The 12,238-nt window shown below is 39.6% G+C and overlaps 1 long non-coding RNA gene across 1 annotated transcript; it reads right to left on the reverse strand.

The window, feature by feature from the left end:
- Nucleotides 1-5,340: 5,340 nt before the first annotated feature.
- On the reverse strand, nt 5,341-9,070 carry LOC143140950 (uncharacterized). The gene is made up of 9 exons (XR_012990709.1): nt 8,430-9,070; nt 7,919-8,027; nt 7,701-7,778; nt 7,565-7,618; nt 7,136-7,192; nt 6,986-7,012; nt 6,727-6,851; nt 6,508-6,616; nt 5,341-6,106 (listed from the first exon to the last, which is right to left on the reverse strand). It is a non-coding gene; the product is annotated as an uncharacterized LOC143140950 (long non-coding RNA).
- Nucleotides 9,071-12,238: the final 3,168 nt, after the last annotated feature.

A 12,238-nucleotide genomic window follows, 5' to 3' on the forward strand; every position in this document is an offset into this window, starting at 1 on the left:
CCGATACAGTTTTGCCTATGGCTACCGTGAGACTGAGATGCTTTTTGTTTGTTCGAAGTGCGTGTTTAGGGTGTGAGAGGGGAGTCGATGTGCTTTGATTCCAGCTTGGTAGTTCTAGTCTATGCGATTAAAAAACATGTGTGTGTGAAGTATCCAAACAATGATAACGCTTTCATTATGGCTGCTTTAGCCACAGACCTTAGCTACTGAACAGTGGGTTGGGTTCCATTTAGAAGTGTCCACTTCATTCGCGCTTTCCGTGATTAACACAGCTGCGTGAAATGTATTACTACTGATATGCAAAACTATTAACTTTTCGTCAAGAGGTGGCAGCTTAAGTCCGCTTGATACTGTAAGCCATTGGTTCCCAAAGGAGATTTTATTTGGGTCGCCAGCATAGCCTAGTGACCATTTATGTTGTGTAATAGGCCTAGCACATTTAGAATAGCTCTGAAACCGGGGGGGCGAACACGTCGCAGGGGGGACGTCAGTGCGTGGATATCTCAATCGCAAAATTAAACAATATTTCTATCGGGTGCCTACCATGGACTATAGGCTGGGTGAACTCAGCCTGATCTGCCGGCTATTTCTTTTTCAATTTCTTAAAAGATTGAGCTTGGTCTGGCGAAAGCCAGACTAACTATGGACCTATAGTTGCAAAATGCAAGGGAACATGAATCAGCCTATTATTTGCACGAACAATAACAGACGGTAGTTCTTCAACTTGGCCCGTTAAAATGTGTATTGAACAGTCTAGCAACGCATTTCATGAAGGCCCTTTTGGACATGTCAGTTATTTGCACCACTGGGTAAAACTACATTTTGTTTTAGACTACTGGTATTTAATTTGTGCATTGACAATAAAGCTGAATATCATATGAACTAGATGACTAAACTTATGCATGTAGAAGAAGAAACATTCACAAAAATCCATGACATGACCTCTCTTCTTGATAGCTGTTGAAAACTGCATGGAACTGACAGGGATTGTTTTGTTTAATAATAAATAAATAAATAAATAAATACATTATGCTGCTACCTTCTGCTTTTCCCAAATACAATGTAGCCTACAGGTGTACCTTTCATCAGTCCAGTTGCAATGGATGGACTGTAATGAACTGCCCTACTTGTGATTGTTTAGAGATTTTAAAACTTTTATAACAATGCTACAAATTTTTTGGCAAGTGCTACAAATCTATTCACCTTTGCAGCGCCAGTAGGCGACTTTGTGTGCGGCCCGCACACACACATTCCAAACAAGCATACTCAAAAGTTTCTAGAGTGGGTGGATGGAGTAGAAGATGGAGACAAATTCATTAATATGATTTATTTTCGCGGAATGGATGTACAGGACTGAGCGGCGGTCATATTTTGTACCGCTATGTGGTACATCTAGTTTGACTTTGTTCTTAACTTTTGTATACAACTCTAGAAGGTATTTGCTTGTTAAATGCTGTCTATTCAATATCTCATATCTCGGCTCTAATGAAGTCACCATATCATGAAATCCTTCACTCTCAACGATACTGTATGGTCTTAAAGGAACACGCCACCCAATGTCAGTAGTAATATATGTTCTTACCTTAACTTTCACGAGTTGAGTCATACCTCTCCCGTGTCCGTACGTGCACTCAAACGCTCTGGTGCGCGGCTGGACTGTGTTAGCATGTTGCTATGCTAGCGGGCTTTGACGGCAACTAAGCGTAGAAGTAATCAAAAACATCCACGTTTTACCGACTTAAATACAGTTGCACGAGTAGTTGATAGAAATGCTACGGCCACGCAACGTGAAACGTGGCGATTTTCCAAGCGAATAAACCGGAGAACTACAATGTGTGGCGCAATAGCACTTGGGAGTACTTCGACCTAGCGTAGTAGTATTGTTAACACCTAATTGTAGATCCTATCCACCACAGAGTTTAGAATCCATGCTGGATCGACCCTCAGCCTCTCCCTCCCCTCTGAGCGAGAGAGAGGCACACACACTAGAGATGCGCTGATGGGCTATTATTTCAAACATAACTGCATAGCAAAACTTATCATCCATCAGCCATCCATCAACACCAAAGTTTTTTGACCAATTTTCGAAACGGCACCCGCCGACCATCCGCTGGTTGTTTTAATGTAGGCTATATGGGTGATACAGCGCTGCTGACGTGAGGCTAGAAAGCCCTTGCCTGTTCTAGGAAGACTGATCCAATGCAGCAAATATATTAAAAGGCTAAAGTCGTACATTGGCTATGTTGTAGCCTATCCCCAGAATATCAGCAGCAAACTCAGTCTCTGTCTCGGCCTGTTGCCTATACTGCCAGCTTGTGAAAATATATCGTCCAAAATGCTTGATTGCATTGCATTCTCCACATTTTTAGCTACATTTTCATGTACCACATCAGCATTTTTGTTCAGTGAATCTTTTGTAAATTGCTTTAAAATGAATTGCGCTGTCTGTCTGAAAAAGACGCGCTCGTGCAGTCAAAATGAATGGGAGTCTTCAGAACAGGCTTTCAGTCACCCTGACATAACAGTGTGTAAAGTAGCCTATAATGTGAATGACTTGTTATTTTATCAAGGATTTCTTTCTTTTTGCAAAAAATAAAGTACAATAGGCATTAATTAGTAGGCCAGGAGCATGTTGAAATTATGTGGCAAATTGCGTTTTTTATTACAATGATAAAATTGTAAAAGGACGTGACCGAAGCTGAGGCAAGCCAGGCAATAGGCCTATGGGCCCGACGGTAATTGTAAAGCAATTTACAAAAGATTCACTGAACATAAATGCTGATGTGGTACATGAAAATGTAGCTAAAAATGTGGAGAATGCAATGCAATCAAGCATTTTGGACGATATATTTTCACAAGCTGGCAGAAAAGGCAACAGGGCGATGTGCGTTTTATTTGGAGACTGTTTCGCGAGACAGAGACTGAGTTTGCTGCTGATATTCTGGGGATAGGCTACAACATAGCCAATGTACGACTTTAGCCTTTTAATATATTTGCTGCATTGGATCAGTCTTCCTAGAACAGGCAAGGGCTTTCTAGCCTCACGTCAGCAGCGCTGTATCACCCATATAGCCTACATTAAAACAACCAGCGGATGGTCGGCGGGTGCCGTTTCGAAAATTGGTCAAAAAACTTTGGTGTTGATGGATGGCTGATTGATGATAAGTTTTGCTATGCAGTTATGTTTGAAATAATAGCCCATCAGCGCATCTCTAGTGTGTGTGCCTCTCTCGTTCAGAGGGGAGGGAGAGGCTGAGGGTCGATCCAGCATGGATTCTAAACTCTGTGGTGGATAGGATCTACAATTAGGTGTTAACAATACTACTACGCTAGGTCGAAGTACTCCCAAGTGCTATTGCGCCACACATTGTAGTTCCCCGGTTTATTCGCTTGGAAAATCGCCACGTTTCACGTTGCGTGGCCGTAGCATTTCTATCAACTACTCGTGCAACTGTATTTAAGTCGGTAAAACGTGGATGTTTTTGATTACTCCTACGCTTAGTTGCCGTCAAAGCCCGCTAGCATAGCAACATGCTAACACAGTCCAGCCGCGCACCAGAGCGTTTGAGTGCACGTACGGACACGGGAGAGGTATGACTCAACTCGTGAAAGTTAAGGTAAGAACATATATTACTACTGACATTGGGTGGCGTGTTCCTTTAAGGTAGGGTTAGCGATGTGATGCTGGATGATGTCGCATTTGTTTATGCTTCTTAGCAAATGCTTTTGTCCAAAGCATCTTGCATTATATTTGAACCAAAGACCAAACAAAGAGAGAGAGACAGCTCCCTCCCTCCCTTCAGTGCTCCCTGAGGAACTCCACACATAGGGTTTTGTTATTGTTTGGTGAACAGGCTGTTGCAACTTCGATTGTTTCCAGTTCAGAAAGCCACGACTGTGGAATGAGCCTGATTTTTTTTACAGAGTACTCAGAGAATGGAGCGCTAACGAATTATGAGGAGATAATTGTTTAGCATCACTTACTCTACCAAGGTGTGACTAAGTTGTGGCTGGAGAAAGTGCTTGATTTGTGGGGTCGAGTGTGGTGGTGTTTCTTGTGCTTGCTGTAGCATCCACAGATTCAGATTGAGCATGGCATCTCACCAGGTGAGTGCTGAGGTTTGTGGTGCTACTGCTGTATTTTATGGCTGCCCTACACAGCTTACAAAATGGCCAGAAGTTGGTGAAGTTTACCTTCTTTCTTATAAAATCAAAAAGACTTCTACAATTTGGTTTTAAGATTTGATGGGACACTGAAAAAAGGTGTGTTGTCGGACATCTCTCTATCCTGCATGTAAGCAGCTCTACCGTAACATGACGTTACTCTAAATGTTAAAAGGTCAGTGTGCGAGATGCTATGCAGACTTTGGCCAATGAGAGACCGTCATTGTTTTGATTGTAGGATTCTTTTAGTCCAGTATGTAGGAAATAATGGAAAATAAACTGTAACCATTCCAAAAATGATCACCATATGTTGTCAGAGACCACTCTTTAAAGGAGCGATTTGTAGGATTGTTACCGAAGGTTCTGTAGGCCAAAATGAAAACACTGGTGAACGTTCTCAAGACTACCTAGACGCGAGCCTCTTCTGGGTTGCCAGATGTAATGCAGACTTAGTTAACGTTAGTTGACCTGCAGCTGCTTAAACGTTTCTCCAACCATGACCCAGCTACACATTACGGAAACAGTGAAAACAAAAAATACCTCTGTAACCAACGTAACATATTTAGCTGTAGTTAGCGATGCAGATGAAGTTTAGCCTAGGCTATAGGCTAGCCTACCTGTCGTGGAGAAATACGTCCAGCATGTGTCAGACTTTATATTCTTTGATTAACAAAGACTTCGCCATCTCAGGAAGCTCCTCCGATGTCCACTTAATTGGCTAATTTGGCAACCCAAATGGGGGGGACGCGACAGCCCATTATTAATACGCTATTCTAAAATTAATCATTCAAACATAAACGAAAATTCCAAGAGATTCCGCCCCGTAACTCATTTTTTTCACTGGTTTTATGGGGGTTTACGGGTTATAGTAATGTTGTCAAATAAGTCATTACTTCAATGCAGCGTGTTTCCTTACTTTCTGATGACATATGGTGATAATTTTTGGAATGGTTACAATTTATTTTCCATTATTTCCTACATACTGGTCCTTTAAGTGTTAGATCAGTGTTCCACAGCAGCTTTTAGACTAATAGGCTTAATGTCAGTTATAGAAAAGCTTGTCAACCGATTATGGGTAGTAACTTCATAATCGGCCATCCACCGGTTCATAGTATACTGATGACGTATTGATGACGTATTGATGTAGTCACTCTTAAATTATCTTAAATGTTAACCCTAGCGGAAATTCCAGTAGAAATCCAGTTGAAAATCCAGTTGAGATCCAGTAGGAATCCAGTTGAGATCCAGTAGGAAACCAGTAGAAAATCATTGGGAAACCAGTTGGAAACCAGTAAAAACTTCAACTGGTTTTATTGGTTTTTATATGGAAATTGGAACACTTCTACTGGTGGGTAACTGGTCTCTACTGGACTGTATTGGTAAGGTCCAGTTAAAGAAACCTACTGGTTGATGAACTGGTGTTAAATGGTATGAACTGGTTTAAGATTATATTATATTTTTTTACTGGTGGGTAACTGGTCTCTACTGGATTGTATTGGTAAGGTCCAGTTAAAGAAACCTACTGGTTGAATGAATTGGTGTTAAATGGTATGAACTGGTTTAAGATTATATTATATTTTTTAACTGGTGTGAATTGGTCTGTAATGGTTTTAACTGGTGACAACAGGTTTGTACTTTAGAAAAACAAAAATAGATATGACTCAGCTTAAAACTCTAGTTGTTTTACATAGGCCTACAAATGTTTTCAATTATCAACTTCTCCTTTTTTAAAATGTGCAATTCTATTTTCCTACTATTATACCTACTCCCAGAACAATTAACAAAGAACAACATATTTCAAAAGGTATGATTAAGGCGGTTTTTATTTTTTTCTGTTAAGATCTATGATTTTTTTCTGAAATGAATACTCCTATTTTCTTGTGGCGTACAGCCACCTCAGCTTCTCCTACGCCATTGTCCACAAGCCATCACTTGAATGTGTCTGAAAAACAAAAACAAAAATATCAGAAACAATTCATGTTCATGTTTTTGTTTTGTTATATTTTTTAATAGAAATAGAATCGGTTCTCTGTTAAACGTGAATGAATTGAAACCCTTTACTGCCTGATATTTCTCAGGAGTGAGGGAAGGTTTTGCTGTAACTGTTTTGGTAAGCTATGGTTTGAATGTATCTTGCCATCTGAGCAGGGAGGCGATGGCAAGGTACATTCAAACCATAGCTTACCAAACCAAGCATAGCCTTGACATACAGTGATCTGCGACTCCGATTGGGCTGCACAGGATATTGACAAAACATATTGTTAATCAGTTTGATTCAATACACGTCTTTTAAAGAGATTGCATTTGAACTTGCATTTTTTTATTGCATTATTATTCACTCACCCATAGGCTGACCTCCCAACACTCGGGAAGTGTTTGTATGAATTGCCTCTATGGTTGCCCAAAGACCATCCCTCTCTTTTTTTATTTTTGTGTTTCCAAATCTTTGTATCTGTCATTTAACACGTTTGAGAGAAAAACACAAAAAACAAAACAACTCAAATAGTTATCCTTTCTTACACAAGCTGAGCGTGTGCGTGTAAGATAAGATCTTGAATTTACCTTTGTTTGAGGTCTTCATTTTCGCAGGATATTTTTTTGTTTTTGGTCTTTAATTGCTGGTAAGCTTTTTTGATGTTTCCAAACATCCTTTGGGGAACAACACCATCATCTGATACATCAGAATCCTAAATGCGAAGTAAAAATAAAGTATGTAATTTATGTCAGCACAAAGGGTCATCAGAATCTGTTTTTCTGTAAAACCATACACATTTTCTTGTAAAAAACTTAACATGCAGTCATCATGTGCAAAGCACTTTACCTTGTCATCAGAGACATCCAAAAAGTCCTATAAACACAAAAACCTTAGTATATTCAAATGCAGTTTATAATAGTTGGATCCATCTAAAGCAATAGTAAAGATGGGATATATCCCCACAATTGCAAATGGACATGATAAGCATTTCATTACCTCAGCATCAAAGAATGTGGGATTCCGACTGGATGGTCCGACTCCCTCCAAAGCATCCTAAAAACAACCAATAAGATTTTTTGCTGATTGCTTCTTTTCTGTTCTTATCGTTTACTTGTATGTCCAATGAACACACTCAGTGAGGTGAAGCACACACTAACCCGGAGCAGTGAGCTGCCTTGCTACAGTGGCGCTCGGGAGGCAGTGAGGTTAGGTGCCATATTCAAGGACACTTCAGCCGTGGATGTGGACATGGGAGAGCAGTGCTCAACCACTTCCCCTGCACACATTTTTCCTACTGGTTGGGGATCGAACTGGCAACCCTTTGGTTTCAAGCCCGAACCCCTAACCAGTAGGCCACAGCTGCCCCTGCCTGTGTTGTGTGTCATGAAGGTTTGAAGATATGGGCATTGTGTGAGGAAGTCTTACCTCAAACTCAGAGGGGACCAGAGCCACTTGGTTGGTAGATCCCTCCACACCATGCTATATGACAAAAACCTCAGTAAACTAATATGTATTTATCATCATTCATCAAATATATGGTCAATGACTGTAGAAGTCTTACCTGAAACTCTGAGGCTGTTTCATTTTTTTTGAGAAGTTTCTTTTTTGGGGGGATGGGTGATCTCACAAAGGTTGCGTCCTGTAAATAAATACCTTTGTAAAGGGTTCGTTTTTCGTAAAGACTGCAGTTCTATTTGGTATGTTGTTATGTATCCCGTTTAATACTATTTATCTTAGCCTTGTTTAGCCTTAACTTTACATTAAAGAAAGCAAACTTACCAAATCTGACTTTTGACAAAGGGGTTTCCTTTTCTTGGCAGCTATTTTTTTTCCCTATTATTTTCTGCATGAATTGTCTGTCCCCTTCTCTTTCATGTGTCTTAATTATCTGAGAGGTGATTGAAATACAATGTGCCGTTTTGGGCTTGTTAGTGACAAAGTGGCAAATTGCAACTTAAGACAGTGTTGCAGTTTTCCTCAGTTGCTTTGGTGCTTTTCTCAGATCAGGAATAAAAATTCTAACTATTCACAACTATTAGTTCAACCTCCACAACATTTATTCATTTGAGCACATCATAGTAGCAATTTCTCCTTCCTCTGAACAAATTGCAAATGTGAAGCGTACATATTCACTAACTGCTGTGCAAATGTTAATAGTGATGTGAGAAAAGCATCAAAGTGACTGAGGAAAAACTGTAAATGTTGTGGGGATGCAAATCTTCTTATTGCTTTTTCACAAATGCTAAGGTATTAGCAGGCTTAGTGCTGTGTTAGTGAATGGCAGGCTTACTTTTTTGGTGCCATGGAAGGCTGTTTTCTTTTCTTTTCTCATTGGCCAACAAAGGCTCTTGCCTGATCTTGGGCACAGGAGGTCTTTTGAGCTCCATTTGCTTCCTCAGATTGTCCTCATCCTCTGTAATACAAAAAGATAGATAGAAAGATAGATAGATAGATAGATACCAGAGGGCAATTTTAGATATGCAGCAACTTATACAGTACATACACACATATCTCACACACATACAATAAATGTAATCACCCAGTTATATAAAAGTTAAGAGTGAGGATTACTAGGCCTGATAGTGCCAGTAGGGACTGCACCTATGATACATTGACCCTGATTGGTGCTATGGTGGAGTATGTGCAATGGTGGTAGTGCAAAAGTAAACAGTGCAGGGGCATCATCAGTGCAAGCACTGTTTTTGTTATAAGAATGTGGAAAAATAAGAGTATGATTAATTGACACAATTAATGTAATTACTTGACACAAAAGGATATACTAGGAGAACACTAGCACAACAGGAAGTCAGAATGACAGTCAGGCCTACATTGTGCATTATCTTATATATAATAGGCCTATATTATTTTGAACTAGTTAAAATCATTAGGCCTACTACAGCAAAGGCCTACCATGGCCTAGCCTACACTCATATGTCTAACGTTACAGTGGTTACAATGTGTGAGCCTAGTTATTTGTTAGATGATAGGCTACAGTCCACATGTAACGTTAATAAGAGAGGCGACCGCCTGACACAACATTAACGTTAGTGCGGCGACCGTCTGTATCAACAGGACATAAGGTAACCCAAGCAAGCTGTCACCCCTACTGCTCATGATGACTTCATGTAACTGAAGGTAAGCGATCAGGCTAGTGGACGTTTCATAAGCCTACACTCAGCAAATGTGTCATACCTAACCGCTAAGTTAAGTTAGCTACCTTTGGAACCAGATTTATGCATGAGCCTGTCTGACGGCTATGCTAACGTAACGCTAGCTAACGTTAGCGCTAACAGAGTCTAGTATTTGTTACTACACCGTATCAGAGAGCTAAATTAATAATGACATTATAAAGTCTATGTAAGCCTTTTATACACATGGACTGTAGTGTGTGTTATTCATACTTACCAGACAAGAGCAGTAACGTTAGCATTTGGGCTTGGTGGTAGACCACATCACCCACCACGTCAAACAAGGGATTTGTTTTGCTGCGTTAACGTTGAAGTCCTTAATGTCCTCTCAGGAAACAATTCTTCTATAGCACTTCTAATTGTCTGCTAAATATCGTAAGTTACTAGGGCAAACATTTTAAAGTTAAAATGTAAAGCTTCCACTATTGTACGTTAAGCTGTACTCGCTATGGCTATGCACACAATACGTTATTAACGTTAGTAATTCTAGAGTGCTGTAATTTAAATAGTAGCCTATGTGCGCGTGACCTTATTTTCGCGTGAGAATTTGGTAGTTTCAGGCTCGTGCAGTAGGCTACGTTAATGCAGCCAGTGTTATCTTTTCGTGGCTCGTAGGCCTACTTGAATTCATGACTGGACAGATTAGGCCACATTGTCACTAAGCACGTGATCGTTTTCCATTTCTAAAAAGTTTTGTAATTATAAACATATTATAAACATCCAATATAAGCAGGTCTGTGTTCATTTACTCATATTTGTATTTATAGGCCTATGCATATCCAAGAAATGACCTCAAGGACTTACAAACAGTTTTTGGACCCACAGAGAGTGTCCTGAATTCCCAGGAATTCAAGATGGAGAAAGACCAAGACCAACACCTGTACAGACCAGACCAAGGTAGCCTACAGTCTGTTGATGGCAATTTAGGACTCTATAAGAAGAATAAATTAGCCTACTGCAATCTAATAAAATTGATATCTTTGACAGGAATGTGACAGAATGATCTGATGCTGTTCATTTCAGTCTAATGAAACTCAAGGATTTCTATGTTTTTTCAACAGAGACATGAAGAAGATGAAGAAGAAGGTGGATATTGTATAAGGAACAAGAGGTGCAGCCACACAAATAATTCACAAATTCATATTAAGGAACACCTTGCTAGTATTTTCAAAAAATGCATTTCAAATAATACCATTTTAGCTTATGACTATTGACAATGCGCTCTTAAAATAACATACAAACAACTCGCCATAGACTTCTGACCAGGTGTACAATAGCGATTTTTAGACAATGCGCTAGGCCATTCCCTCGGTTGTTAATTGCCACACCCCTGGGCGCATTGTTTAAAAAATCAACGTGCAAAATAAGGAATTAAACTTTGCGCCGGCTGGAAAACGAGTTTTACGCCATGCACCAGGGTGCAAAATACAGCCCATAATCTGTTGGTGATTTATCTCACAATGAAAAAAAAAGTTATTTTGAGAAAAAGGAAAATCTCATAAAGAAATAAATATTTTTTAACAAAAACATGTCGCTCATAATTATTGGCACCCCTGCTTGTAATACCTTCTTAAGCCTCCCTTTGCCAATAAAACAGCTTGTAATATTCACCTATGACACCCCATAAAGTTGGAGAATACAAAGCAAGGGATTTAAGATCGTTCGTCTTTACAAAATCTCCCCAGATCGTCCAGATTCCTAGGTCCACACTTATGCATTCTCCTCTTTGACTCACCCCACTGTTTTTCTATGGAGTTTAGATCAGGGGACTGAGATGGCAATGTCCGAAGCTTGATTTTGTGTTCAGCAAACCATATTTGTTTTGATCTGGATGTTTGCTTTGGTTCATTGACCTGATGAATGATCCAATCATGACCAACTTTTAGTGTCTTGGCAGAGATTGACAGATTTCCTTTTATTTGAAAATGTTTAGTTTTTTCTTGGTGTTCATGATACCATGCACCTTAATTAGGTTCCCACGGCCTTTGGGAATAAAATCAGCCCCACAATAGCACAGCCCCTCCACCATAATTCTTATTAGGCACGGGGTTCCTTTCAGTATAGTCATTCTTCTATGTATGCCAAACACACCTAAAGTGTTTCTAGCCAAAGAGCACAATTTTCATTTCATCTGACAATAGACGGTAACGCTTTAGAATAACATGTGCTTATTAGGTATTAACAGTGCATAATAAGCAGTTAACAATTCATTACTAACAGTTAGTTAACTGTTGTTATCCTTTAATAACATTAACTAACTGTTAACATGCAGCTTGTAAGTGATAATAAGCAGCCTTTTAAGTTACTTACAAGCATATTTGTTAACAGTTGTAAGTGTTAACAAGCAGCTTGTTAATGCTTGTTAATGGTGTATAAGACAAAGAGGTGGATAACTAATACGCTTATAAGACCTTTCTTACCTATTTGTAGTAAATTTTGCAGCCCCCCAATCTAAAGCGAGGACCATGTAGCCTAAAGTTCCACTAGCCCAACCTTCTATCTCTCTATCTATCTTGGTTTAGCTGTGAGAAATACACCTTCAAAATTGTTGCAGTGAGCAGGAATCGAACCCCGGTCTCCCGCGTCAAAGAGTGCATCGCTACTTGTTGAGCTACACTACTGTTCCTAATTGGCTAATGGAAAATATTCTGATGTTCTATATCATACTAGCTATGCTTTTTAGAAATATGTTTCTGATGGAAAAGTGGTGTTTAATTTCCATAATCTTTGTCCAGTGAACGCATAAAACAGTTTGTCAGTTTGTCAGCAGTCTAAAGATATGCCAGCTTTGTATATAGTTTGGTTACCTAGCAACCGAGGCTTAAAGACGATAAGTGGGTGCGTTCAAAGCTCTGGTTTAAAGTTGCAAACATAGGCGAACGTTCGTGATCGATTTGAAACATGTTTCAGT

The sequence above is a fragment of the Alosa pseudoharengus genome, unplaced genomic scaffold, assembly GCF_046254945.1.
Source record: "Alosa pseudoharengus isolate Yale_2024_CS ecotype anadromous, Long Island Sound unplaced genomic scaffold, YU_APseudo_1.1 YU_APseudo_1.1_scf_23, whole genome shotgun sequence".
Taxonomy (NCBI): domain Eukaryota; kingdom Metazoa; phylum Chordata; class Actinopteri; order Clupeiformes; family Clupeidae; genus Alosa; species Alosa pseudoharengus.